The sequence below is a fragment of the Neofelis nebulosa genome, chromosome 15, assembly GCF_028018385.1.
Source record: "Neofelis nebulosa isolate mNeoNeb1 chromosome 15, mNeoNeb1.pri, whole genome shotgun sequence".
NCBI classification, from domain to species: Eukaryota; Metazoa; Chordata; class Mammalia; order Carnivora; family Felidae; genus Neofelis; species Neofelis nebulosa.
In genome coordinates this window covers 1,359,596-1,387,280 of record NC_080796.1, presented here as the reverse complement: position 1 = coordinate 1,387,280, position 27,685 = coordinate 1,359,596, and the positions used below count along the sequence as shown (strand labels likewise).

General features: G+C 41.2%; 1 long non-coding RNA gene across 1 annotated transcript; it reads right to left on the bottom strand.

Annotated features, from left to right (window-relative positions):
* LOC131495962 (uncharacterized) lies at positions 1 to 27,158 on the bottom strand. Its single transcript, XR_009254214.1, has 6 exons — positions 27,106 to 27,158; positions 23,220 to 23,256; positions 17,740 to 17,812; positions 9,354 to 9,444; positions 5,466 to 5,502; positions 1 to 74 (listed from the first exon to the last, which is right to left on the bottom strand). It is a non-coding gene; the product is annotated as an uncharacterized LOC131495962 (long non-coding RNA).
* Between the last annotated feature and the right edge of the window lie 527 nt (positions 27,159 to 27,685).

The following is a 27,685-nucleotide window of genomic DNA, read 5'->3' as shown; positions in this document are numbered from 1 at the left end:
CCTTGGTACCAAAATCTAAGTCTTCGCTAGATGAGGTAGACCATGAATCGTCAGGACCAGGTTTGTCAGAAAGCCTTTAGAGCAAAAAAATACAACAAAAACATGTTCATTCATTTAAAAACAAAATTTAAAAAAGTTAAGGGAAAGGTCACCTATCTGTTTATTCCACGAAGTTTCTTGGTATAATGAAAAGTTGGCCTCTGGTTTTGTCATTAAGTTTTATTTTAATTCCAGTAATAGAAACATCCAGAGTTATAGTAGTTTAAGTTGTACAATATAGTGATTCACCAACTCCATACTCACCCCGTGCTCATCATGACAAGGGCACTCCTTCATCCCCATCATCTCTTTCACCTTTCCCACCACTCACCTGCTCTCCACAACCATCCGTTTCTTCTCTGCAGTTAAGAGCCTATTTCTTGGTTTGTCTCCCCTTTTGTTTCCTCCCTTTGCTCGTTTGTTGTTTCTTAAGTGCTACATGAGTAAAATCATATGGTATTTGTCTTTCCCTGACTTTGCTTACCATACTACCCTCAGGCTCCATCCAGGTGATTGCAAATGGCAAGATTTCATTGTTTTATGATTGAGTAATATTACAGTGTGTGTGTGTGCATGTGTGTGTGCGTGTGTGTGTGTGTGTGTATGGATATACATATACACACACACATACATTCATGTAGGGCTTCTTCTTCGTTCACTCAGCTGTCAATGGACGCTTGCGCTGGCTGTTGGAAATAATGCCGCAATAAACACAGGAGTGCGTGTGTCCCGTGGAATTCATGTTTTTGTATTCTCTTGGGTAGTATCCAGTAGTGCAATTACTGGATCATAGGAGAGTTCTGTTTTTAATTTTTTGAGGAACCTGCATACTGTTTTCCACAGGGGCCGCACCCATTTGCATTTCCACCAACGGTGCAAGAGGTTTCCTTTGTCTCCACATCCTCGCGAACACTAGCTTCTTGTGTCTTGGAGTGTAGCCATTCTGACAGGTGTGACGTGGTATCTCGTTGTAGTTTGGGGGAGCATCTTTTCATGTGTCTGTTGACCATCTGTATGTTGTCGTTGGAAAAGGGTCTGGTTATGTGTACTGCTCATTTGTAAACTGGGCTTTTTTGGAGGGGGGTGATGTTGACATGTGTCAAGTTTTTAGACATTGTGGATACTAACCCTTTACTGGATTTGCCAAATATTTCCAAATTTGTTCTCCCATTCCAGAGGTTGCCTTTCAGGTTTGACTGTTTCCTTCACTGTGCAAAAGCTTCATAGGTTGATATAGTCCCCAAACTTTATTCTTGCTTTATTTCCCTTGGCTCAAGAGACATAACTAGTAAAATGTGGCTACAGCCAAAGTTTGAGAAATGACGGCCTGTGTTCTCGTCAAGGATTTTTTTTTTTTTTTATGGTTTCAAGTCTCACACTTAGGTCTTTAATTCATTTTGAGTTTATTTGTGGATATGGTAGAGAAATTGGTCCAGGTTCATTCTTTGGCATGTGGCTTGTCCAGTTGTCCCCACACCATTTGGTGAAGAGACTGCCTTTTCCCCACTGGATAGTCTTTCCTGTTTGTGGAAGATGAACTGACCATACAGTGGTGGATTTATGTCTGGGTTTGCGGTCCTATTCCACTGAGCGATGAGGCTATTTTGTACGCCAGTACCCACCATACTGTTTGGAATACTACAGCTTTGGAATAGAACTTGAAAGCTGAGATTGCGATACCTCCAGGTTTCTTCGTTTTCAATGTTGCTTTGGCCATTCAACGTCTTTTGTGGTTCTATACAACGTTTAGGATTGTTTGTGTAGCTCTGTGACAAATGCTGTTGGTATGTTGACAGGGATTGCATGACATCTGTCGATGGCTTTGGGTAGTGTAGACACTTTAAAAATATGTATTCTTCCCATCTGTGAGCATCGGATGTCTTTCTCTTTCTTTCCGTCACCTTCAATTTCCTTCATCAGTGTTTTACGGTTTCCAGAGTACAGGTCTTTCACAATTTGGACCCTGTTTTAAAAAAAGCTTTCTGTTCTCTATTTGGCCTCGACCTCTCCTAACCTGTGAAATCTCCAGGAAAGACCCAGTCTCAGTTTCCATAACCAAATATGACAGGCAGGGAATGCTCTGAAATGGTTGAAAATTAAATGTGTAAACCTTACCACAATGACGTCTCACCTCACATCTGTCAGAATGGCTCAGTCTCCACACACAGGAAACAACAAGGGTAGCTCAGGGTGTGGAGAAAAAACAACCCTTGTGCACCGGTCATGGGATGTAAATTGGTATCGCCGCAGTGAAAGCCAGTATGGAGGGGCCTCAACAAATTAAAAACACAAATACCATAGGATCCAGTGATTCCACTACTGGGTATTTATTTACCCAAGGGAAATGGAAATACTAATTTGAAAAGATATACGCACCCCTATCTTTATTATAGCATTATTTACAATAGACAAGATATGGAAGCAACCCAAGTGTCCACCAATACATGAAGAGACCACACACACACACACACACACACACACACAATGAAATATTATACAGCTCTAAATGAGAATGAGATCCTGCCATCTGCAACATCATGGATGTACTTAGATGGCATGAGGGTAAGTGAAATAAGTCAGACAGAGAAACACAAATCCTATATGATTTCACTTCTGTGCAGAATGTAAAAAGGGGAATAAATGAACAAACAGAGCAAAAGCAGAAACAGAACCATAAATGCAGAGATTTGACTCTTGCCAGAAGGGAGGGGAGGTGGGGGGATGGACAAAATGGGGGAAGGGGAGAGGGAAGTTCAGGGTTCCAGTTATAGAATGAATAAATCACAAGGCTCAAAGGTACAGCGTAGGGAATCTAGTCAGTGGTATCCTAATAGCCTCATACATTGACAGATGGGAGCTACGCTTATGGCGATCACGGTGAAACATCCAGAGTTGTTGCATCACATATTACATTGTGTGTCACGTAGACCTCCGTTTAAGTAAACGTATCAAAGTTTAGGTTTCTACGTTATGAGTGGTAGTACTAACTAGAGATTGACAGACTCAAAGTTCCCAAGGCCAACTTTGTTCCCACACTGGTCTTGCCTTATTTAGGTCCATAATAACTAGCAAGACACTCCAAGCCTTCAGGGGCATTCAGCTACCCAAGGAGGGAGATTGTGATCAAAATGGTCCCGGTAGTTGTGCCTCTATTTCTCTATACGCTGCCTGAATATTTTCTTCCCTATGAGATCCCACTCCTACATCACTCTTTGGCACGGTTCTGTGGCATTCCCCAACCTTTCAATCTTTAGCCTATGAAGCCATACACTCCTACAACAAGGATGGGCTCCAATGACCGAGGGTAAGAACCATGTCCTGCTCCTGGAGAACAAGCGAATTGGGAGTCTCACTCATCCACACAGTCACCTCAACATAGGCATGTTATCACCGATCCAGATGAAGCTCCCTTACTGATTTGACAAGTCAGACCTACCCCTGCCCAGCCCTACAAGTACATGGGAAGGGCATCACAGATTGAGGAAAAGAGGTGGAGTGAGGAGACAGCTTGCCTTGGGCCATACATCTCTGATGTTCGGAATCTCCACCCCCACCCCCAATTCCTTGAGGATCTAAGCTATCCTCCCTCAGTTGGGGTGGAAGTAGGGGATATCATATTTCTATCTGCTGTAAACAGACTCTGCCCAGAAGCTCAAATGATTTTTAATCTCTCTCATCAGAAAATCTGAGGTATGCTCGCACCTTCAATGAAACCAACACACACAAAAGCAGAAACCTGGTCACGACCCTCTTGAACTCTCTATTTGAATATGTCTTTCTAAACAACTCCCCTAATCCTGGGTCCTTCATTCCTGTCATTCACCTTTATCTCACTTGGCATAACCCCCCATATTCTGACATCTTTTCTCAAACTCGTATTCCTAACCAACTCAGTGTTGTTCTCCTTGAAACCTGGTCTCCTCTGCTAATTCGATTCTTACCCTCCTTCATTGTATTCATTAGACCCACTCCCCAGGCTTCTATTATTAAAACAGTTGCCTGCAAGATCAAGACAATAAAAGAAGGAAGAAAGGAAAGAAAGAAAGAAAGAAAGAAAGAAAGAAAGAAAGAAAGAAGGAAAGAAAACCAGAATTTAAGTCGCATTTCTGTCACTTATCATATCCCAATAGGTCACTTCAATCTCTTTTGAGTTTCAAATTCTCCAGGGAAACAACCATTGGGCAAGGAGGTTAAACATAGGTTGACACACCAGAGGGTGTTTTGAAGAATTAATCTCTGAGGATCCCTACATCTGGAGACTCTAATTGCTTTTGATTTGGCCTCTGGAAAAATGGAGAGTCCTTAGCTGGAAGAAGTGGGGAAATTATTGGAAAAAAAAAAAAGAAGAAGAAATACCAAGGAAAAAAGAGAAGAAAGTCAAAAGGCAAAAATACAGTACAAAAAGTCATTGGAAAAAAAAAACAACTCCAAAAAAACCAAAAAGCTTCTTAGAACTAGACAAGGATACTAGCCCAAAGGGAAACCAGCCTGGGAACTTAGGCAACAGAGAATCATATAGCAATATCCTCGAAATAGAGAGTGAGTTTAATTAATGTAACATGGTCTACAACTAGATATCCTTCCCTTACAGAAAACTCATTTGTCTCAAGAAGAGGGGATATCACTACATCTAAGGAGTTGCCTGACGACATCTTGCTTTTTATGTAAAAGCCTTGACACCATGGCCATAGCTGACATCCACCCTAAAATCTCGGATGGTAAAAACAAGGGACTAGTTACCACTGCACTAATGACTTTTGTTGGCACTGGTGGTCAAATATATGAGGCCAAATGCTTGGACTAACCTGGGTTCTTAAGCAAACCCTAAATTAGTGTTCCGACATCATTACCTTTGACATTCTGAGTTGATCTGCCCTAGGATCTGTATCTTCATCTCAGTGCTGCTGAGGAACCAGGGAATGGATGTGGAAGCTTCACGGGCTGATGGGCAAAGCCCCTCAGCAACCCGTGAACTATGGAATCATGGTCGAGTCATCAACCTCCCTGAACCACAGTTGACAAAGGAATAAAATGTAGGCTACAATAGCACAGCTACTTGGCAAAGCTATACAATGACTATATAACGGAACAGATGTTACCCATAGGATATAGTGTCTGGTCCCGTGTAGAACACGCAACAACTGCTTTTGTTCTCTGCGTTCCCTTAGGAGACACATAATTTTCAGTTCATTCATTCCCTTTCCTTTCCTTTCATTATCCGTTTCATTTCATTTCATTCCTTTATACTTTGAGAGTGAGTGCCCACAGAAATCGGGAAAGATATCCCAAGGAGGCTGTCAGCGCAAAACCCGACGTGGGGCTTGAACTCACAAACCTCAGTTGAAATCAAGAGTCACACCCTTAACCGACTGAGCCACCCGGGTGCCCCAGCAAATGTCATTTTTACAAATCCATAAAAATCCTACCTGGCTCTAGAATCTTCCTCAGCATTCTTATCTGCTCCTAAAGAAGAAAGCAAAATACATGTTAAATCGACAATCGATAAATAGAGGAAAATTACAAGTGTACGGCTTATGATTTGTCAAAAAGTATTGCTTTCGGACCACACCTGGAAACCACACTACACTGAATGGTAATTATACCATTCGTAGGCTTAAAGCACTAAGAAATCTTACTTTCTCCTCTATATTGACCAAAACCAAGAATGGGTTTTATCAGAATTTGACACCTACAGGGGAACTGATGTTTACAATGGCCATCGCTGACCGACACTGTGACACTGGAGGAAACGGGTATCGTTCGGAGAATGATTATCATGAGCTGACAATGTCAGACTGAAGCTAGCATGATTTTTCTGGACTTCCACTACTAGAGGAATTGAAAGAGAATATCTTTATTTTGCTGTAACACGGCAGAACTTCCCCAGCTCTTCAGCAGACACTCTTCAGTTTTAGGAGGAAACACCCCCTCACAACGTGTGCTCTATAGCTATTGTACTTGGCAGCGTGGCCAAACAATAGCAAACAGACTCTCCCTGGCCTTATTTCCAATGGCAAGGTAAGAAGGAAAGATTTGGCATTCCACTTTGATATAGTTCTAACCTCTTGAGGCTGTCTCCTTCCATTGCTAGAGAGTCTATCTAGACCCGCCGCACATCACAGAGGAGGATGATCCCAATGTGAGTGCTCTGTAGTGGTTCATGAGGTCATTTTTCTCAACCCTCCCCATTAGGTGACACACAGCTAGAGAAATCATACTTTTTGTCATGGAAGGCAGAGGTCATCAGATCCTCTACTGATGAGCAACTAAACAAAACAAAGGGCAAAGAATATCTTGAATGCCTACATTCAATTACCAGGATATTTTCACTTTCTAAACATTCAAAGACATCCACTCTATGATTCTAACTATATGACACCTGGAAAGAGCAAGGCTATGGAGCTAAGGGTTGGGGTGAATGTAGGGAGAAACGGGCACGGCACAGAGGACTTTTAAGGCAGTGGAACTCTTTCACACGATACCACAAAGGTGGATTCACATCATTACACATTTGTTAAGACTCATAGAACGTATGACACCAAGGCTGAACACTAATGCAAATTAGAGACTTGGCCTCCAAATGAAGAGTTCGTGTCCATAGAAAATGCACCACTGTTGTCAGGGTGCCTGGGTGGCTCAGTCGGTTCAGCGTCCAACTCTGGATCTGAGCTCAGGTCATGATCTCACAGTTCATGGGATCAAGTCCTGCATCAGGCTCTGGGCTGACAGCACAGGATTCTTTCCCCCCTCTCCCTCTGCCCCTTGGCTGCTCACACGCATGCATGCTCTCTCACTCAAAACTAAACCAAGGAACTGAAATAAAAAATTCCTACTAAAAATGGACCACTGTCGTGCAGGATGTTAACAACAGGGGAGGCTAGGCGTGTACGGGAGCATGGTATGGTATATGCAGACTCTCTGTACTTCCTATTATATTTTGCTGTGAACTTAAAACTGATGTAAAACATCAGGCTTATTAAATGTATGAAACAACAAAAACAACAAAATATGGTTTCCATTGAAGCTACTCTTAGCATATACCAACTCATGATACAGTCACCTTGAACATTAAAATAGAGATCAAAGTAACACAATAGGGGTACTGTCTCCCATTTGGAAGTGTATGAAAATGCATACACAAAACACAAAAATACAACGGTTATTTGTATACTTAGGCAACAAAACAATTGATGAATATGATCCAAAATCTTATACCTATAAACAGGGGTTCAGCACCATAGGAATCAAACCTGGGTTTTCCATATAATTACGAGATTTTCATTCTAATTTTAAATCAAAAATCATTATGTTGATCATACGTAAGAATCATAATGAAAGCTTAATCACATAAAAAAAAGATTATAATGACCTCATATTGCCCTTGTAATTTTTATACAAATACCTACTTCATATGGATGATGAAACTGAAACCAGTACCATGGTAGCCATCATGCTCCATGCTAGCAAAACAAAATTTGAAGACACCACCAAAAATGACGTCAGGGCTATAATTCCTATGCAGAACAGATTTCATCCAGCAGGCCAAAGATGGCTACCCTCAGAACATCCTACTTGAATGACTGGCCCTTGGTGGTTCCCTGGGATCTTGGATTTCAGGAGGGTTCCCACCATTCCCTAGCTGGTTAAGAGTGGTTCACTGTGCCTAAGTGCTGGTACAAGCAATGTCCTTAAGGCTGTACACTTGATTTCCTTGGTGGAAACCTGGAATTTGGGGACATGCTAAGGAGAAGATGCCTATGTGATTAGCATTTGATGAAAACCTCGGGCACTGAGTATCCATAAGCCTCGTACTGGCAGACAACATTTCACTTGTGCTGTCCTAATTTCATGCTGGAGGAATTTAGCACATCCTGCTAACTCCATAGAGAAAGGATTCCTGGAAGCCTGCGCTTGCTTTCCTCTGGCCTTCACCCCATACACCATTGCTCGGTGCTCATTGGCCTTTCTAGCCTGTCCCCATACCAAGCCACACGCATGACTACAACTATATGCTGAGTCCTGTGAGCTCTTCTAGTGAATAATCAAATCTGGGTGTCATTGGGATGCCTCTAACACAACTGCATTATATGCAATTTTATTATTTCGGTTGATGTCTTTCACGTGGTTACAGTCAGAAGGTTATGTCACAGAATACCTTTCCTGGAATCTCTTTTCTTGGTATTTGCCTTGAAAATTCCTACATCCCTATTTATCCATTTGAAGAAAGGTTTAAAAGGAATAGATGAAATCATGATGTCAGAAAGTGTGAAACAAGCAACAATCTTATTTTACTCTGAAAAAAAAAACAAACAGAGGGAGAGAGCAAATCCTGGTGATTGCCCCTATGTTCTACCATATAAAAGTTCTCTGAAATATGAAAAATCAGTTAATTTTCTCCAACTACCTAGGACTTAGTTCATTTTTCTGGCAGGTAGGAATCAAAGAAGTAACAGGGATCATTCTACAACAATCAGAACTGTCAGACAGAATATGAAAACATACTACTGATTATAGTGTTCTTTTGTTTCTTTCCCTTATGTTCCTAGAACATTAAAAATATAGTTCACCTATTAAAGGCAGTTATTGCCAAAATAATCAAAAGCCACAAATACGGCATCCAAAATGTCAGATGAGTTATCTTGATGTCTCCCTATCTGACCCTCCTTCCAATTCTCTTATTTTGCCCTAAATGATACTACCGTATGAAGTACCCCCATTTTATAAGGCATTAACGTATATACATTTATCATTGACTACAAATGCTTATGTTCACCCATGGTAGTTAGGACATAACTCTGCATCATCAGCTAGGTCAGTCCTTAATGTCTTGCCAACAGTGAGGATCACAGTAAGAGTGGGAACATTTGGGGATACCACTCTGGCAAATTCTGGTACGAGAAGCTCACCTGATAGTGTTGCTGCATTTTAAATAGTCTGCTCTTCCCTTTAAAGAACTAGTGTATTTTACCACCTTCCAGTAGAAACACAATACACACCGGCTTACTTTCCTTCATTTACTCCCTGTAGTCTCCGCCATTCACATCATTCCCTGTTTGGCTCGTCTCTTCTTTCCTGAGGTTCCTTAGGCCTTCCAGTGTCTTGAAAGGGAACTAGTCATTTAGCTCCTTTGGTGGCACTCTCAATTTAATCTGTTGCTGACACCACATACGATATGCAACTTATCTCCTTTTCACATCTCTTTCTCTTTCCTATGCACTTAACAGGCCGTTTTCTTTAGATATTAGAATATATCAGTATTCCTGTTTTCAATCAACATTCTGTCAAATGACCTTTGAATAAAATACAGTGCTTACCTTCTACTTGTCCATTTAATATACTTTGCCCTTTCTGATCCACAGCTCCAGAGACATGAGGGACATATTTGTTGGGCTTCTCAGACATACTCTGTTAAAAGTAGCATCAGTAATGAGTTGCGTGAAGACTTCCTAATCCTTTTCCAAGAAAATATCTGAATTTATGACTTTAATAACAATCAGACTTACAAATAAGAAAACCGTATTGAACACCAAAACATTTAAATACAAAACCTCATATATGCTCTCTTGATTCAGCGTCCCTTTGAATCTTCATTTGGCTATTGACTCTCTAAACGGATCATGGAAGGCCAGAATAAATACTTTCAAAGGCAGAAGCCTGGCTTGTATGCAGATTTCAAAAAGGAACTAACAAAACCCCTTCCTTTGCATTCCTGACCAAAATGAAAGGACATTTGAAATAAGTTTTGAAACAGAATCTTTAAAAGTGTACTTGCTATAAAGGAAAACTGCTTCTAATAAAATGGCAGACATTTGTTTCAGTGTCAATTCATACCTCACATGATCAGAAACTTTGGAGTATATCATGTTGTGTATCAACAAAACACTGTCGAAGCTGCTGCTTCGTTTAGGTAAACACAGGCTTGACCTTTTTCTTGACGAAAGAAGGGTTGGATCGAACGGCAAGGTTGGAAGAGAAACTTTTCTTAAAATTGTGATGAACTAGTAGCAGAAACAATGTAGATATAGGTATGGAACTCTTCAGAATGTGTAGTAAGCATTCAAACGGCAAGTATAAGAACATGTATGTCTCAGTCACCTAAAATGTGCCAAGCACTCATTTCACTATGCACATTTTCTTTTTTACACACAACAATAATAATAATGATTATGATGATGGAGTGAGCCTTCCTACAGCTTGGTCTCTCTAAGGCGTTGGAGTAAAATGATGATCCGTGGTCCTCTCTGTCCAGAATGTCCCTCGCCACGGTCTACACGACTGGGCCTTCTCATCTTTCACTTGGCACCTTTTGCCACTCTCAGATCTTTTCTGACTACCAAAATTCCCACTCCCACTCTCATCCTCATCCTCACTACAAACGCCCCCAATATTCTCTCAACTAACATTGTCCATTTCCTATCGATGAAGCCTTTATTGTGACTTCTAACAGACTGCTGTTGACTTACTTTTCTGCTCCGACCACAACAACCTAAACCCTCCACTTGTACACTCAGCAGCTAACTGCTTGGTACGTACTCAGTATACAAGGACCAATTAATTAAGGTCAAAACATTTACACTAATCTCACTGAGAAGATCTCAAAAGTACCCAATCACTATACCGTTGGCCCTTGAACAAAGCAAGGGTTACGGGCTCTGATGGCCATGCCCTCGACAATCCACAAATATCTTTTGAAACCTCAAAACCAAATCAAAAAAAAAAACAAAAATTCCTACTGAATTTCCCACTTTAAAAGCAATCACACTTAAAAATCAAAAAGTATATATGTATTGAAAACCAGAACGTTAAAGCAGAATCGCTTGTATATGCTCTCTAGGTCTAATCTACCTTTTCGGCCTAATTTGGCCATTGACTCTGTAAACTGAGCGTGGGAGGTCAGGGTTAGGATAACGGAATGCTGAGCTTACCAACAATATACACAGTCGATTAATGCATGTTTTCCCTGTTATATGTATTACATACTGTATTTTTACACTATAAACTGAAGGAAAGGTTACTAAGAAAATCGTAAGGAAGGGGTGCTGGGTGGCACTGTCGGTTCAGGGTCAGGCTCTTGACTTTGGCTCAAGTCATGATCTATACTTCCTGAGTTGAACGCTGACAGTGTGGAGCCTGATGAAAATTCTCTCTCTGTCCCCACTTCCCTACTCACGTGCTCTGTCCTCTCTCACTCTCCCAAAATGAATAATTAAAAAAAAAAAAACAAGATGAAAAAGAAAATCATAAGGAAGAGAAAATATGTTTACAGGATGGTACTGTATTTATTGAAAAAAATCTGTATGTATGTGGACTCCCACATTCCAAACGCATCTTGTTCAAGGGTCAAATGTATACCTTTATGATGTCATCGCTAAGAGCTTACGGGAACTTATTATAGCCCCAAATGAGAACATCAGAAACCCATTCTAACTTTCCATTCTTTTCTGGACACAAGGGCCATTTTATTGGCCTTTGAACATCTTCCCATCGAAAACAAGTATTCTTTGGGGGGCCTGGGTGACTTAGTCGATTAGGCAGCCAACTTTGAAATTGCGAAAAGCAAAGCAAAAGGTGGAGGGGGGAGTTAAGATGGCAGGGGAGGGGATCAGAATTCCCCTTGTCCCTCAAACACAGCAGTATTGAGGTCACAACACTTGGAATACCAGGAATACAGGCTGCAGAGGGACAGAAAAATCTCCACAGGTGCAGAGTGACAGCTTGGCGGGACAGAAGGGTGTGTATGAGAATTGGGAGAAATAAAATGGGCAGCACAGGCATGGAGTGGGGGAAGGCCTTTGGTGGAGAAACGAAAGGAAGGCAGAGACAGAGAGAGGCTGTGGGACGTGCATTTGGATATGAGAAAGCCTGTCCGGACCACAGACCAAGGAGAGGTCCAGAGAGCCAGTTTCTACTTTGGAAAACAGCCTTAGAGGGTAAAAAACAGAATTTTCAAGGCGGCCACACTTTCTCTCGACCAGAGCTACCACCTCCCATGCCTGGTGGGGAGGGAGCCGCCCCTAGGCTTGGTAGCAATCTCAGGGCTACCCTGGGAGAGAACACCTTGAGTATGGTGGAAAGGGGAGGTATTGCCCTGCCCAAGGGAAAAAGACCATGCAGGCACGAGCCAGAGGCCCTCTGTCCACTGGGCAGAGTGGCGCAACTCCACTACCAGGTCCGAGCAAAGCGGGATCCTACAGGGTTTTGAATCCCAGCTCAGTGCTCGGGTGGCACAGGGGACTGTGCAGCAAGGCAAGCCAGCTCCCCAGGCTATTCCGTGAGGATAGCCTAAACAGTGAGTTTTGAGACACCTCGTGTGGGCAGGATAGATGGGGTGTCGCCATGTCTCTCCCCATGACCAACATCGTGGGGCTTCAGGGAATGGACAGTGAGCCTCAGTGAAGGCAGGCCCATTACACCAAACCCTGACACTCTGTGCCTCGTAACTGCTTCTCTATAGGAGTGAGACTGACACTGATGGGACCAGACAGCCCCTGCTCTAGACCAGCACAGCCACCGGTCCCAGGCACCAATAGACAACTCTCCTCCGGTTTTCTATCTTAGTTTGTTTGTTTGTTTGTTTGTTTGTTTGTTTGTTTTCATTTGAGTTATTATTCTTTTGTCTTTCCTTTTCTTTTTTAATGTTTATTTCTTTATTTTGAGAGAGAGAGAGTGAGTGATCAAGCAGAAGAGATGCAGAGAGAGGGAGAGAGAGAGAATCCGAGCAGGATCCATGCTCTCACTGCAGAACCTGTTGGGGGTTCCGAACCCACCCACAGTGACAACATGACGTGAGCCAAATTCAAGAGTCAGACGCTTCACCTACTGAGCCACCCAGGCGCCCATCTTTTCTTTCCTTTGCTTTCCCTTTCTTCTCTTTTCCCTTTTTTCTCTTTCTACTCTCCTCTTTCCCCTTCTCCCTTTGGAAACAGCCTAGTAGTCTCGAGTTCACGTGGGTCAAAACTAATTATATATCTACATTTATCTATATATCTTAATATATACCTATATATCTATACATAGATATATAGAGATATATCTATATATATATTTTTTCCTTTGTTCCTCTGTTCTGGTTCTTTGTTTGTTTGATTGTACATTTTCTCTATACTTTTCTAGATCTCCTTCTTCATTTTCCTCCCTCTCTTTCTGGATTAAGCCCTATAGCTCCTTTGAGTCACTTCCTGGTCTTTTTTTCAACTCCAGTCATTTCTCTTTTTGTTTGGGCTAAGGATTCTTCCCCACCTTCTTCCCCTTTTTTCCAGGATTACTTCAACAAACAAATCAAAGCACACCTGGTGGAAGGCCCAAACCGCCACTCCAAGTAGCGAGGACAGCAGCCAAAGACGCACCCAAAGAGTGCACACAACACACTCAAAAAAAATTTGTTCAACTGCCAGGCCCTGGACAGTGTAGGGGCTCTTTTTATTACAGTAGTACTCGCAGGTGTGGGACACAGAACAAGCGATTAACACACATAAAGGGCAGGAATCTAGCCAAAACGACGAAATCGGAGAATTCCCCTCAAAAAAAATTCCGGGAAGAAAGGACAGCCAGAGAAGGGCGCAAAAGAGACAGAAACCATATAGGTGAGCACATTTTTGGAATGACACTCATAAGACGCATAGTTGCGCTTGAAACCACGCATAGAAGACAGCAGACAATCTCCTGCTTCAGAGATCAAGGACCTAAGGAATCGTCACGATGAACGCTGAACATGAAATGGTGTAAAGGAGATACAAAGTAAACTAGATGCAGTGACAGCAAGGACGGGAGAAGCAGCAGACAGAATCGGTGAAACAGAAGATACAATTGTGGACAAAGATGAAGCAGGGAAAGGAAAGGAAGGAAATGACTAGATCACGAGGCAGGTACTAGAGACCTACGTGATTCAGTGAGATGAAATATTAGCCACATCCTAGGAGTCCCAGAAGAAGAAGAGTGAGAGAAAGGGGCAGAAGGTTTTTTTGGAACAACTTATAGCTGAGAGCTTCCCTCATCTGGGGAAGGAAACGGGCATCCAAGTCCTGGCGGCACAGAGAATTCCTTTCCAAATCAACAAACCCAGGTCAACACCACGACATGCCATAGCGAAACTGGAAAACTACAAAGATAAGGAGAGGATTCTGAAAGCAGCTAGGGACAAACGGGTCTTAATCGACAAGGGAAGACACGTAAGGCTAGCAGCAGGCCTGTCCAAAGAAACTTGGCAGGGCAGAAGGGAGGGGTAGGAAACGGTCAATGTGCTGAATGGGAACATCTGCGGCGAAGAATCCCTTCCCAGGCAAGGCTGACATTTAGAATAGAAAGAGAGAGAAAGGCTTTCCCAGACAAACAACACCTCATGGAGTTCATGACCACTAAACCAGCCCTGTGGGAGATCCTAACGGGCGACTCTGTGAGTGGAAAGCAGCAGAGACTACAAAGGACCAGAGGCCTCACCAAAAGCATGAAACCTTCAGATAACACAATGACACTAAATCCATATCTTTAACTAATCACTCTGAATGTGAATGGACTCAATGCCCCAGTCAAAAGACAAAGGGAATCAGAATGGGTAAAACACAAAACAAAACCAAACAACAAGATCCATCTATATGTTGTCAACAAGAAACTGATTTTAGACCCCAGGACACCTCCAGGTTCAAAGTGAAGGTATGCGGAACCACCTATCATGCTACTAGAAGTCAAAAGAAAGCTGGAGTCGCCACACTTCCACCAGACAGACTAGATTTTAAACCAGAGACTGTAGTAACAGATTCAGAAGGGCATTGGGTCGTAATTAAGGGGTCTATCCATCAAGAGGAGCTAACAACTGCAAATGTTTATGGCCCCAAAGTGAAACGCCCACACGTATGAATCGATTACTCACAAACATGATTAAATGTATACATACAAATACCATGATTGTAGACGACTTTAAGACTCCACTCATGGCAAAAGGTGGATCGTCAAGGCAGAAAATCAGTAAGGAAACACTGATCCAATGTGTCACTGGACCAGATGTATTCAGATATACATAGATATATATTGGCCTCATATATATACATTTATATACACGGGTATCAACACCGATATATTAAGATCTTTTCACCCAACAGCAGTAGAACGCACATTCTTCTTAAGTGCATATAGAACATTCTCCAATGTCTCCAAGTGACATCCTGGGTCACAAAACAGCCCTCCACAAATATAAAAGGACTGAGATCATACCTTGCATATTGTCAGATCACAACAACGAGCACTTGCTCATTCTTTCTCTCTCTCCCTCCCTTTCCAAGAGAAATGCAAACATTTCAAAAACATTTAGCTCAGCCCCTTCCAAGAAAGAGAAAAACAAGAATAATAAACCTTGTGGGGCAACGAGTCCTGGATGGAAACCACACACAGACAGTAGAATTCCATAACCAATATGTTGACAATGGAGTTGACAGAAAGTGATGTACTAAAAGAACAGACACTAAAGAAATCGTTTCTGCAAGGACAAATTAGGGTAGGGGTAAACCATTAAAAACGAGCCTGGTGCGGGGAACACATATGTGGCACAGTGAGTTCAGCATCCACCTTCAGCTCATGAGTCATGATCTCACGGTTTGTGGTTATCAGCCCCACTTTGAGCTCTGTGTTGACAGCTCGGAGCCTGCAGCCTGCTTTGGATTCTGTGTCTCTCTCTGTCTCTGCCCCTACCCCGCTTGCACTCTGTGTCTCTCTCTGTCTCAAAAATAAATAAACTTTGAAAAAATTTTGAAAATACCGTAAAAAGCACGGGGTGAGAAGAGGGAAAAAGGAAACAAAAACAAAAACAAAAACAAATGACCAATCAATCAAGCATGAGCTTAAGACAAAAAAGAAAAGGAAAAATGTGAGCCAAAGAAGGCAAGTGGAAACAACATACATTTTTCAACAGGTACATAAGTAGGATTGGGAATATACTATGAAAAATAGTCCCTTTTAAACCTTTTAAAAATATATGTCTTTATATATGTGTGATATGTATATATACATATATATATATATATATATATATATATATATATGTGTGTGTGTGTGTGTGTGTGTGTACGTTTAGGTGAACATAAATATGTATACATATAAGTGTGTATTTATATATGTGTAAATATATATGTGTATATATGTGTATATTATATATATCTCTACCTATAACTATCTATCTATATCTATCTATCTATCTATCTATATCCATATCCATCTACCTATGTATCTGTCTATATAATATTTATGTAAAAGAGAGGCTTTGACTCACAGTATATCCCTAATAATACTGACTCTTATCACTCTACAGTTATCTGGTTATAAATACTGTAATAAAGAATTTAATTTTTTTCACTATAAATACATTGTTCAATTCCTGGCATCTTTCGCTTCCGAAAAGCTAGAAATTATTACTAGACTAACAAAAGAACAGAAAAAGAGAGGTTCCTAACACGTCAACATTCACTATGGAGAAAGAATTGGGAATGAGAATTCTAGGAAGAAATGGGAACCTTCAAAGGATGTAGGTAATGGGACACAGATGGGGTTAAACAAACAAAGGCTGAGGACTTTTTCTCTGCAATTCTAAGCTCACAATGGGAGGATACTAAAAATAGACTGTAACCTTCTTTCTTATGTAACTCCTGATTTCCTCAATAGAATTCATTTGCGTGTATACATGTTAAACACTAAAACGGAATATAAACTGAAGCCTGACTTTTTAACTTCACATATTTAATTGTGATATATCATGCGTATTTGGTTACTTTTCAAACTCCATTCTACGGAATTCCATTTCCCTACTCATTTGTTCACATTCAAAAACCATGACATTGCTTCTTCCAAGCAAGACTTTATTTTAGGAGCTCCAGGAGTCAAACCAGTGCGTTCCCTAACCTCCAGGAGCTTATCATGATTTAGGGGCTTTGAAATGAATACTGAAACAAATATCAGATGTCTGAAACTTTAAATTTTAGAATCTGACACAAGGACTAGGAGGAGATAGTGTTCAAAGCTAGAATGGGCAAGATTTCTGAAATTAGAAATTTGACACCTTGGCTATGAAGAGCCTCTGCCCATAGAGCTACTCTTTTCAGCAAAATACGTATTCTTCGGGGAGATGCACAATTTTAACTTACCCCTCATGGAGTTATTTCAAAACTACAGGAGAACACCTTTGTAAGGTAAATGTTGAGAAATAATGTAAACATCTAAATTTCTACATTTTCTAATATGATTTTATTCTAAATGGAGAACAAAGGATAGAGCCAAAGGAAAATGCTGTATCTCACCAAAATAAAACGTGCCCGGGGCGGGGGGCAACCTACAATAGATACTTGGACCCAATCAGGTTTCATTTAGGCATGAGTATTATCAGTCATGTTATGATCACAGTAAGAATCCTTATCCTTAAGCAAACGTCATATTGCCTCCATTGTGGGAAAGCTTTTCCCAATATAATTTGACGGTCATTATATATTTTCCAGCCCATTCATTTATCAGCCTCCACCTGTAGGATTTACCAAAGTACAACAAAACAAAACAAAACAAAACATTCAACGCGTCATGTATCTGTAGAGTGGTTTGTCCTTGCTAACTTTCCATGACACACATAAAATGATGATACACAGGCTCCTCTTAAATTTTCAGAGTGAATAAGGGAGAAAACTCAATTCAGAGCAGGAAAGTGAGTTTCACGGGAGGGTACTTTACCTTGGTACCAAAATCTAAGTCTTCGCTAGATGAGGTAGACCATGAATCGTCAGGACCAGGTTTGTCAGAAAGCCTTTAGAGCAAAAAAATACAACAAAAACATGTTCATTCATTTAAAAACAAAATTTAAAAAAGTTAAGGGAAAGGTCACCTATCTGTTTATTCCACGAAGTTTCTTGGTATAATGAAAAGTTGGCCTCTGGTTTTGTCATTAAGTTTTATTTTAATTCCAGTAATAGAAACATCCAGAGTTATAGTAGTTTAAGTTGTACAATATAGTGATTCACCAACTCCATACTCACCCCGTGCTCATCATGACAAGGGCACTCCTTCATCCCCATCATCTCTTTCACCTTTCCCACCACTCACCTGCTCTCCACAACCATCCGTTTCTTCTCTGCAGTTAAGAGCCTATTTCTTGGTTTGTCTCCCCTTTTGTTTCCTCCCTTTGCTCGTTTGTTGTTTCTTAAGTGCTACATGAGTAAAATCATATGGTATTTGTCTTTCCCTGACTTTGCTTACCATACTACCCTCAGGCTCCATCCAGGTGATTGCAAATGGCAAGATTTCATTGTTTTATGATTGAGTAATATTACAGTGTGTGTGTGTGCATGTGTGTGTGCGTGTGTGTGTGTGTGTGTATGGATATACATATACACACACACATACATTCATGTAGGGCTTCTTCTTCGTTCACTCAGCTGTCAATGGACGCTTGCGCTGGCTGTTGGAAATAATGCCGCAATAAACACAGGAGTGCGTGTGTCCCGTGGAATTCATGTTTTTGTATTCTCTTGGGTAGTATCCAGTAGTGCAATTACTGGATCATAGGAGAGTTCTGTTTTTAATTTTTTGAGGAACCTGCATACTGTTTTCCACAGGGGCCGCACCCATTTGCATTTCCACCAACGGTGCAAGAGGTTTCCTTTGTCTCCACATCCTCGCGAACACTAGCTTCTTGTGTCTTGGAGTGTAGCCATTCTGACAGGTGTGACGTGGTATCTCGTTGTAGTTTGGGGGAGCATCTTTTCATGTGTCTGTTGACCATCTGTATGTTGTCGTTGGAAAAGGGTCTGGTTATGTGTACTGCTCATTGGTAAACTGGGCTTTTTTGGAGGGGGGTGATGTTGACATGTGTCAAGTTTTTAGACATTGTGGATACTAACCCTTTACTGGATTTGCCAAATATTTCCAAATTTGTTCTCCCATTCCAGAGGTTGCCTTTCAGGTTTGACTGTTTCCTTCACTGTGCAAAAGCTTCGTAGGTTGATATAGTCCCCAAACTTTATTCTTGCTTTATTTCCCTTGGCTCAAGAGACATAACTAGTAAAATGTGGCTACAGCCAAAGTTTGAGAAATGACGGCCTGTGTTCTCGTCAAGGATTTTTTTTTTTTTTTATGGTTTCAAGTCTCACACTTAGGTCTTTAATTCATTTTGAGTTTATTTGTGGATATGGTAGAGAAATTGGTCCAGGTTCATTCTTTGGCATGTGGCTTGTCCAGTTGTCCCCACACCATTTGGTGAAGAGACTGCCTTTTCCCCACTGGATAGTCTTTCCTGTTTGTGGAAGATGAACTGACCATACAGTGGTGGATTTATGTCTGGGTTTGCGGTCCTATTCCACTGAGCGATGAGGCTATTTTGTACGCCAGTACCCACCATACTGTTTGGAATACTACAGCTTTGGAATAGAACTTGAAAGCTGAGATTGCGATACCTCCAGGTTTCTTCGTTTTCAATGTTGCTTTGGCCATTCAACGTCTTTTGTGGTTCTATACAACGTTTAGGATTGTTTGTGTAGCTCTGTGACAAATGCTGTTGGTATGTTGACAGGGATTGCATGACATCTGTCGATGGCTTTGGGTAGTGTAGACACTTTAAAAATATGTATTCTTCCCATCTGTGAGCATCGGATGTCTTTCTCTTTCTTTCCGTCACCTTCAATTTCCTTCATCAGTGTTTTACGGTTTCCAGAGTACAGGTCTTTCACAATTTGGACCCTGTTTTAAAAAAAGCTTTCTGTTCTCTATTTGGCCTCGACCTCTCCTAACCTGTGAAATCTCCAGGAAAGACCCAGTCTCAGTTTCCATAACCAAATATGACAGGCAGGGAATGCTCTGAAATGGTTGAAAATTAAATGTGTAAACCTTACCACAATGACGTCTCACCTCACATCTGTCAGAATGGCTCAGTCTCCACACACAGGAAACAACAAGGGTAGCTCAGGGTGTGGAGAAAAAACAACCCTTGTGCACCGGTCATGGGATGTAAATTGGTATCGCCGCAGTGAAAGCCAGTATGGAGGGGCCTCAACAAATTAAAAACACAAATACCATAGGATCCAGTGATTCCACTACTGGGTATTTATTTACCCAAGGGAAATGGAAATACTAATTTGAAAAGATATACGCACCCCTATCTTTATTATAGCATTATTTACAATAGACAAGATATGGAAGCAACCCAAGTGTCCACCAATACATGAAGAGACCACACACACACACACACACACACACAATGAAATATTATACAGCTCTAAATGAGAATGAGATCCTGCCATCTGCAACATCATGGATGTACTTAGATGGCATGAGGGTAAGTGAAATAAGTCAGACAGAGAAACACAAATCCTATATGATTTCACTTCTGTGCAGAATGTAAAAAGGGGAATAAATGAACAAACAGAGCAAAAGCAGAAACAGAACCATAAATGCAGAGATTTGACTCTTGCCAGAAGGGAGGGGAGGTGGGGGGATGGACAAAATGGGGGAAGGGGAGAGGGAAGTTCAGGGTTCCAGTTATAGAATGAATAAATCACAAGGCTCAAAGGTACAGCATAGGGAATCTAGTCAGTGGTATCCTAATAGCCTCATACATTGACAGATGGGAGCTACGCTTATGGCGATCACGGTGAAACATCCAGAGTTGTTGCATCACATATTACATTGTGTGTCACGTAGACCTCCGTTTAAGTAAACGTATCAAAGTTTAGGTTTCTACGTTATGAGTGGTAGTACTAACTAGAGATTGACAGACTCAAAGTTCCCAAGGCCAACTTTGTTCCCACACTGGTCTTGCCTTATTTAGGTCCATAATAACTAGCAAGACACTCCAAGCCTTCAGGGGCATTCAGCTACCCAAGGAGGGAGATTGTGATCAAAATGGTCCCGGTAGTTGTGCCTCTATTTCTCTATACGCTGCCTGAATATTTTCTTCCCTATGAGATCCCACTCCTACATCACTCTTTGGCACGGTTCTGTGGCATTCCCCAACCTTTCAATCTTTAGCCTATGAAGCCATACACTCCTACAACAAGGATGGGCTCCAATGACCGAGGGTAAGAACCATGTCCTGCTCCTGGAGAACAAGCGAATTGGGAGTCTCACTCATCCACACAGTCACCTCAACATAGGCATGTTATCACCGATCCAGATGAAGCTCCCTTACTGATTTGACAAGTCAGACCTACCCCTGCCCAGCCCTACAAGTACATGGGAAGGGCATCACAGATTGAGGAAAAGAGGTGGAGTGAGGAGACAGCTTGCCTTGGGCCATACATCTCTGATGTTCGGAATCTCCACCCCCACCCCCAATTCCTTGAGAGGATCTAAGCTATCCTCCCTCAGTTGGGGTGGAAGTAGGGGATATCATATTTCTATCTGCTGTAAACAGACTCTGCCCAGAAGCTCAAATGATTTTTAATCTCTCTCATCAGAAAATCTGAGGTATGCTCGCACCTTCAATGAAACCAACACACACAAAAGCAGAAACCTGGTCACGACCCTCTTGAACTCTCTATTTGAATATGTCTTTCTAAACAACTCCCCTAATCCTGGGTCCTTCATTCCTGTCATTCACCTTTATCTCACTTGGCATAACCCCCCATATTCTGACATCTTTTCTCAAACTCGTATTCCTAACCAACTCAGTGTTGTTCTCCTTGAAACCTGGTCTCCTCTGCTAATTCGATTCTTACCCTCCTTCATTGTATTCATTAGACCCACTCCCCAGGCTTCTATTATTAAAACAGTTGCCTGCAAGATCAAGACAATAAAAGAAGGAAGAAAGGAAAGAAAGAAAGAAGAAAGAAAGAAAGAAAGAAAGAAAGAAAGAAAGAAAGAAAAAAAGAAAGAAAGAAAACCAGAATTTAAGTCGCATTTCTGTCACTTATCATATCCCAATAGGTCACTTCAATCTCTTTTGAGTTTCAAATTCTCCAGGGAAACAACCATTGGGCAAGGAGGTTAAACATAGGTTGACACACCAGAGGGTGTTTTGAAGAATTAATCTCTGAGGATCCCTACATCTGGAGACTCTAAGTGCTTTTGATTTGGCCTCTGGAAAAATGGAGAGTCCTTAGCTGGAAGAAGTGGGAAAATTATTGGAAAAAAAAAAAGAAGAAGAAATACCAAGGAAAAAAGAGAAGAAAGTCAAAAGGCAAAAACACAGTACAAAAAGTCATTGGAAAAAAAAAACAACTCCAAAAAAACCAAAAAGCTTCTTAGAACTAGACAAGGATACTAGCCCAAAGGGAAACCAGCCTGGGAACTTAGGCAACAGAGAATCATATAGCAATATTCTCGAAATAGAGAGTGAGTTTAATTAATGTAACATGGTCTACAACTAGATATCCTTCCCTTACAGAAAACTCATTTGTCTCAAGAAGAGGGGATATCACTACATCTAAGGAGTTGCCTGACGACATCTTGCTTTTTATGTAAAAGCCTTGACACCATGGCCATAGCTGACATCCACCCTAAAATCTCGGATGGTAAAAACAAGGGACTAGTTACCACTGCACTAATGACTTTTGTTGGCACTGGTGGTCAAATATATGAGGCCAAATGCTTGGACTAACCTGGGTTCTTAAGCAAACCCTAAATTAGTGTTCCGACATCATTACCTTTGACATTCTGAGTTGATCTGCCCTAGGATCTGTATCTTCATCTCAGTGCTGCTGAGGAACCAGGGAATGGATGTGGAAGCTTCACGGGCTGATGGGCAAAGCCCCTCAGCAACCCGTGAACTATGGAATCATGGTCGAGTCATCAACCTCCCTGAACCACAGTTGACAAAGGAATAAAATGTAGGCTACAATAGCACAGCTACTTGGCAAAGCTATACAATGACTATATAACGGAACAGATGTTACCCATAGGATATAGTGTCTGGTCCAGTGTAGAACACGCAACAACTGCTTTTGTTCTCTGCGTTCCCTTAGGAGACACATAATTTTCAGTTCATTCATTCCCTTTCCTTTCCTTTCATTATCCGTTTCATTTCATTTCATTCCTTTATACTTTGAGAGTGAGTGCCCACAGAAATCGGGAAAGATATCCCAAGGAGGCTGTCAGCGCAAAACCCGACGTGGGGCTTGAACTCACAAACCTCAGTTGAAATCAAGAGTCACACCCTTAACCGACTGAGCCACCCGGGTGCCCCAGCAAATGTCATTTTTACAAATCCATAAAAATCCTACCTGGCTCTAGAATCTTCCTCAGCATTCTTATCTGCTCCTAAAGAAGAAAGCAAAATACATGTTAAATCGACAATCGATAAATAGAGGAAAATTACAAGTGTACGGCTTATGATTTGTCAAAAAGTATTGCTTTCGGACCACACCTGGAAACCACACTACACTGAATGGTAATTATACCATTCGTAGGCTTAAAGCACTAAGAAATCTTACTTTCTCCTCTATATTGACCAAAACCAAGAATGGGTTTTATCAGAATTTGACACCTACAGGGGAACTGATGTTTACAATGGCCATCGCTGACCGACACTGTGACACTGGAGGAAACGGGTATCGTTCGGAGAATGATTATCATGAGCTGACAATGTCAGACTGAAGCTAGCATGATTTTTCTGGACTTCCACTACTAGAGGAATTGAAAGAGAATATCTTTATTTTGCTGTAACACGGCAGAACTTCCCCAGCTCTTCAGCAGACACTCTTCAGTTTTAGGAGGAAACACCCCCTCACAACGTGTGCTCTATAGCTATTGTACTTGGCAGCGTGGCCAAACAATAGCAAACAGACTCTCCCTGGCCTTATTTCCAATGGCAAGGTAAGAAGGAAAGATTTGGCATTCCACTTTGATATAGTTCTAACCTCTTGAGGCTGTCTCCTTCCATTGCTAGAGAGTCTATCTAGACCCGCCGCACATCACAGAGGAGGATGATCCCAATGTGAGTGCTCTGTAGTGGTTCATGAGGTCATTTTTCTCAACCCTCCCCATTAGGTGACACACAGCTAGAGAAATCATACTTTTTGTCATGGAAGGCAGAGGTCATCAGATCCTCTACTGATGAGCAACTAAACAAAACAAAGGGCAAAGAATATCTTGAATGCCTACATTCAATTACCAGGATATTTTCACTTTCTAAACATTCAAAGACATCCACTCTATGATTCTAACTATATGACACCTGGAAAGAGCAAGGCTATGGAGCTAAGGGTTGGGGTGAATGTAGGGAGAAACGGGCACGGCACAGAGGACTTTTAAGGCAGTGGAACTCTTTCACACGATACCACAAAGGTGGATTCACATCATTACACATTTGTTAAGACTCATAGAACGTATGACACCAAGGCTGAACACTAATGCAAATTAGAGACTTGGCCTCCAAATGAAGAGTTCGTGTCCATAGAAAATGCACCACTGTTGTCAGGGTGCCTGGGTGGCTCAGTCGGTTCAGCGTCCAACTCTGGATCTGAGCTCAGGTCATGATCTCAGAGTTCATGGGATCAAGTCCTGCATCAGGCTCTGGGCTGACAGCACAGGATTCTTTCCCCCCTCTCCCTCTGCCCCTTGGCTGCTCACACGCATGCATGCTCTCTCACTCAAAACTAAACCAAGGAACTGAAATAAAAAATTCCTACTAAAAATGGACCACTGTCGTGCAGGATGTTAACAACAGGGGAGGCTAGGCGTGTACGGGAGCATGGTATGGTATATGCAGACTCTCTGTACTTCCTATTATATTTTGCTGTGAACTTAAAACTGATGTAAAACATCAGGCTTATTAAATGTATGAAACAACAAAAACAACAAAATATGGTTTCCATTGAAGCTACTCTTAGCATATACCAACTCATGATACAGTCACCTTGAACATTAAAATAGAGATCAAAGTAACACAATAGGGGTACTGTCTCCCATTTGGAAGTGTATGAAAATGCATACACAAAACACAAAAATACAACGGTTATTTGTATACTTAGGCAACAAAACAATTGATGAATATGATCCAAAATCTTATACCTATAAACAGGGGTTCAGCACCATAGGAATCAAACCTGGGTTTTCCATATAAGTACGAGATTTTCATTCTAATTTTAAATCAAAAATCATTATGTTGATCATACGTAAGAATCATAATGAAAGCTTAATCACATAAAAAAAAGATTATAATGACCTCATATTGCCCTAGTAATTTTTATACAAATACCTACTTCATATGGATGATGAAACTGAAACCAGTACCATGGTAGCCATCATGCTCCATGCTAGCAAAACAAAATTTGAAGACACCACCAAAAATGACGTCAGGGCTATAATTCCTATGCAGAACAGATTTCATCCAGCAGGCCAAAGATGGCTACCCTCAGAACATCCTACTTGAATGACTGGCCCTTGGTGGTTCCCTGGGATCTTGGATTTCAGGAGGGTTCCCACCATTCCCTAGCTGGTTAAGAGTGGTTCACTGTGCCTAAGTGCTGGTACAAGCAATGTCCTTAAGGCTGTACACTTGATTTCCTTGGTGGAAACCTGGAATTTGGGGACATGCTAAGGAGAAGATGCCTATGTGATTAGCATTTGATGAAAACCTCGGGCACTGAGTATCCATAAGCCTCGTACTGGCAGACAACATTTCACTTGTGCTGTCCTAATTTCATGCTGGAGGAATTTAGCACATCCTGCTAACTCCATAGAGAAAGGATTCCTGGAAGCCTGCGCTTGCTTTCCTCTGGCCTTCACCCCATACACCATTGCTCGGTGCTCATTGGCCTTTCTAGCCTGTCCCCATACCAAGCCACACGCATGACTACAACTATATGCTGAGTCCTGTGAGCTCTTCTAGTGAATAATCAAATCTGGGTGTCATTGGGATGCCTCTAACACAACTGCATTATATGCAATTTTATTATTTCGGTTGATGTCTTTCACGTGGTTACAGTCAGAAGGTTATGTCACAGAATACCTTTCCTGGAATCTCTTTTCTTGGTATTTGCCTTGAAAATTCCTACATCCCTATTTATCCATTTGAAGAAAGGTTTAAAAGGAATAGATGAAATCATGATGTCAGAAAGTGTGAAACAAGCAACAATCTTATTTTACTCTGAAAAAAAAAAAACAGAGAGAGAGAGCAAATCCTGGCGATTGCCCCTATGTTCTACCATATAAAAGTTCTCTGAAATATGAAAAATCAGTTAATTTTCTCCAACTACCTAGGACTTAGTTCATTTTTCTGGCAGGTAGGAATCAAAGAAGTAACAGGGATCATTCTACAACAATCAGAACTGTCAGACAGAATATGAAAACATACTACTGATTATAGTGTTCTTTTGTTTCTTTCCCTTATGTTCCTAGAACATTAAAAATATAGTTCACCTATTAAAGGCAGTTATTGCCAAAATAATCAAAAGCCACAAATACGGCATCCAAAATGTCAGATGAGTTATCTTGATGTCTCCCTATCTGACCCTCCTTCCAATTCTCTCATTTTGCCCTAAATGATACTACCGTATGAAGTACCCCCATTTTATAAGGCATTAACGTATATACATTTATCATTGACTACAAATGCTTATGTTCACCCATGGTAGTTAGGACATAACTCTGCATCATCAGCTAGGTCAGTCCTTAATGTCTTGCCAACAGTGAGGATCACAGTAAGAGTGGGAACATTTGGGGATACCACTCTGGCAAATTCTGGTACGAGAAGCTCACCTGATAGTGTTGCTGCATTTTAAATAGTCTGCTCTTCCCTTTAAAGAACTAGTGTATTTTACCACCTTCCAGTAGAAACACAATACACACCGGCTTACTTTCCTTCATTTACTCCCTGTAGTCTCCGCCATTCACATCATTCCCTGTTTGGCTCGTCTCTTCTTTCCTGAGGTTCCTTAGGCCTTCCAGTGTCTTGAAAGGGAACTAGTCATTTAGCTCCTTTGGTGGCACTCTCAATTTAATCTGTTGCTGACACCACATACGATATGCAACTTATCTCCTTTTCACATCTCTTTCTCTTTCCTATGCACTTAACAGGCCGTTTTCTTTAGATATTAGAATATATCAGTATTCCTGTTTTCAATCAACATTCTGTCAAATGACCTTTGAATAAAATACAGTGCTTACCTTCTACTTGTCCATTTAATATACTTTGCCCTTTCTGATCCACAGCTCCAGAGTCATGAGGGACATATTTGTTGGGCTTCTCAGACATACTCTGTTAAAAGTAGCATCAGTAATGAGTTGCGTGAAGACTTCCTAATCCTTTTCCAAGAAAATATCTGAATTTATGACTTTAATAACAATCAGACTTACAAATAAGAAAACCGTATTGAACACCAAAACATTTAAATACAAAACCTCATATATGCTCTCTTGATTCAGCGTCCCTTTGAATCTTCATTTGGCTATTGACTCTCTAAACGGATCATGGAAGGCCAGAATAAATACTTTCAAAGGCAGAAGCCTGGCTTGTATGCAGATTTCAAAAAGGAACTAACAAAACCCCTTCCTTTGCATTCCTGACCAAAATGAAAGGACATTTGAAATAAGTTTTGAAACAGAATCTTTAAAAGTGTACTTGCTATAAAGGAAAACTGCTTCTAATAAAATGGCAGACATTTGTTTCAGTGTCAATTCATACCTCACATGATCAGAAACTTTGGAGTATATCATGTTGTGTATCAACAAAACACTGTCGAAGCTG